Genomic DNA, 3,439 nt, shown 5'->3' with positions numbered 1-3,439 from the left:
AGCATGAGCAAGAGTATGACCCCAGCTCTACGGAGAAAACAAAAATTATCCAGGTGTTGTGTTGGGCACCTACGGTCCCAGCTACTTGGGAGGCTGAGGCAGGGGGATTGCTTGAACCCAGGAGTTTGAGGTTGCTGTGAGCTAGGCTGACACTGTTGATCCCTAACCTGGAGCAACAGAGTGAGACTCATGTAAAATCAGTTATTCTAGATGAATAAATTCTAGAGATCTGCTATACATCATGGTGCCTATAGTGAACAATACAGTACTGTGCACGTCAAAATTTGTTAAGAAGACAGATCTCAGGTTAAATGTTCTTACCTAGAAAACAAAACCATGAGCTACAAGGAAGGTTCAGAAGATGCTAGATACGCTTATCACTTTGATTGTATTGATAGAATCCCAGTGTTTTCATGTATCCAAATTCATAAAATTGTACACAAGAAATACATGCAGATCTTTGTGTATTGTTTTACATACCAATAAAACCTACAAATTGTAAGTGTACGATTAATAACTTTTTGTAAATTTATAGAGTTGTGTAACCATCACTAGTTTTAGAACATTTCCATCATCCCAGAAAAGTTTTCCTGGGCCCTCTGCAGTCAATTCCTACTCCCACTCCCAGCCCTAGCCCTAGTCAACAACTAGTCTGCTTTCTGTCTCCCCAAATATGCCTTTTCTGGATATTTCATTTAAGCTGAATCATACAATATACAGCTTTTTTGCTATTCTCTGCATCAGTATATAAGTCTGACGTTTTTCTTTTTTCTTTTCTTTTCCTTTTTTTGAGATAGAGTCTCACTATGCCGCCCTGGGTAGTGTGCCATAGAGTCACAACTCACAGAAACCTCAAACTCTTGGGCTTAAGCAATTCTCTTGCCTCAGCCTCCCAAGTAGCCGGGACTACAGGCACTCACCACAACGTCCAGCTATTTTTTTGTTGCAGTTGTCTCTGTTGTTTAGCTGGCCCGCGGCCGGGTTTGAACCCACCAGCCTGGGCGTATGTGGCCTGTGCCCTACCCACTGAGCTATGGGCGCTGCCCAAGTCTGACATTTTTCATAATAAAAACAACTTCCGTTGAATTCAACAGTGACTTATGTTTATACAGCGCTTTTTTTTTATTTCAAATGAATATGAAGGTACAAATCTTTAGATTACGTTGTTCTTACTTCCAAGGTAAATTACAAGTTGTGGAAGAGCCCCACACTCACTGGGGGAGTACGGAACACCCTCGAATTGTGCACCATTGCCCTCCCCTCCCATCCCTCCTTTCCCTGCTCCCTTGCTAGACTATATTTGTATTTTATTGTTCCTATGAGCGTGTAGCTGTTTGTATATTGATTTCATATTAGTATTGAGTACACTTGATCTTTTTTTCATTCTTGAGATACTTTACTAAGAAGAATGTGTTTCAACTCTGTCCAGGTAAACATAAAAGATGTAAAGTCGCCATCGTTTCCTATGGCTGAATAGTACTCCATGGTATAGCTATACTGCTCCATTCATGGGTTGATGAGCATTTGCGTTGCTTCCACAACCAGACAATTATGAATTGAGCTGCAATAAACATTCTAGTGCAAATGTCTTTGTGGTAAAATGATTTTTCAGGACTTTATTATTATTATTTTTTTTTATTGAGACAGAGCCTCAAGCTATCCCCCTGGGTAGAGTGCCCTGGCATCACAGCTCACAGCAACCTCCAACTCCTGGGCTCAAGCGAGTCTCCTGCCTCAGCCTCCCAAGTAGCTGGGACCACAGGTGCCCGCCACAACGCCTGGCTATTTTTTGGTTGCAGCCATCATTGTTGTTTGGCGGGTCCAGGCTGGATTCGAACCTGCCACCTTAGGTGTATGTGGCTGGCACCTTAGCCACTTGAGCCACAGGCGCCGAGCCAGGACTTTATTTTTTAGAGCAGTTTGATGTTCATAGCAACACTGAGTAGATGGAACACCCCCAACCCCCTAAACACATATAGCTTCCCACTCTCAACATCCCTCACCAGACTGGTACAGATTTGTTACAATGGACGAACTCACCAGACATGTCATTATCACCCAAAGTTCAATGTCCATAGTTTATATTATGATTCGCTCTTTTTTACTTTTTGTTTTTAGAGACAGGTTCTTGCTCTGTGGCCCAGGCTGGAGTGCAACGGCATCATCATAGCTCAGAGTAATCTCAAACTCCTGGGCTCAAGTGATCTTCCTGCCTTAGCCTTCTGGGGACTACAGGCATGTGCCACCACACCTGGCTAATTTTTAGAGATGGAGTCTTCCTATGTTGCCCAGCCTGGTTACCTGCAATGTTGGTTTGCACATTCTATGGGTTTGGGCAAATGTATAATGACACGTACCCACCATTATCATGTCATACAGAGTAGTTTCACTGCTCTAAAAATCCTCTGAGCACTTGGTGTTTTCCAAAATGCTTTCATATACTTTATCTGAATTGCACCATACTCAAACTAGGTAAGTGAGGCAGGGTAACTTTGCTCCCCAATTTTACAGATAAGAAAACAGGCTCAGAGGACTTAAGGGATGTGAGCCAAGTCACAAAACTAGTTAGTAACTGAGTCAGGACTCAATTCGGGTTATCTTGTCACCTGCTGAGATATTTTCCCCATAATGCTGCCTCAATAGACTGTAACTGCCCCTATTCCCAGATCCTGTCACTTAGTGCCCCAACCCTCCAACTCGGGCCTCTCTGCACTGAGCCCGAAGGTCTGAGCTGCAAGCTGCAGCTGGCTCTGCATCCTTACCAACCTGACAGTGGACACAGAACCAATCTGGGGGCCTTGTTTCCCATCTGGAGAAACAAACTATCCCTTCTACTCTTTGTCCTTCAGCCTGAGGTAGAAGGGGATGCCAACCACACCAGAGGTATGAACTCTATAGAGATGAGAGCAGGTTGGTTTATTTATTTATAAGATAGGGAGGCAGAAACAAAATGGCCTGTGTATATATGTGCATGTGTATTCATGTGCGTTCCTCGCCTATGAGGGACCTGGAGGGAAGACGCGAGTGAAGATGTGTAACGCTGAGGAAGCTACCTGTCAAGTCCTCTGGCATGAGACCACTTTCCTAAAGCTTTGTGAGTATGCATGTGTGAGGTGTGAGAGAAAGCACCTGGGGGTGGGGGTTGGGATGGGGGCAGTGGGTAGAAATTCCCTGCAACTTCTTTGTCTCTCCTTTGTATCTTAGCGTTTTAAAAAATTATTATTGTGGGCTCGGCGCCTGTGGCTCAAGCGGCTAAGGCGCTAGCCACATACACCTAAAGTGGTGGGTTCGAATCCCCAGCCCGGGCCTGCCAAACAACGATGGCTGCAACCAAAAAAATGGCTGGGCGTTGTGGCGGGCGCCTGTAGTCCCAGCTACTTGGGAGGCTGAGGCAGGAGACTCGCTTGAGCCCAGGAGTTGGAGGTTGCTGTGAGCTGTG

The sequence above is a fragment of the Otolemur garnettii genome, unplaced genomic scaffold (assembly GCF_000181295.1).
Source record: "Otolemur garnettii isolate 467f Iridium unplaced genomic scaffold, OtoGar3 scaffold00031, whole genome shotgun sequence".
NCBI classification, from domain to species: Eukaryota; Metazoa; Chordata; class Mammalia; order Primates; family Galagidae; genus Otolemur; species Otolemur garnettii.
The sequence above is the reverse complement of the archived record's forward strand: the minus strand, read 5'-3'. Positions refer to the sequence as shown.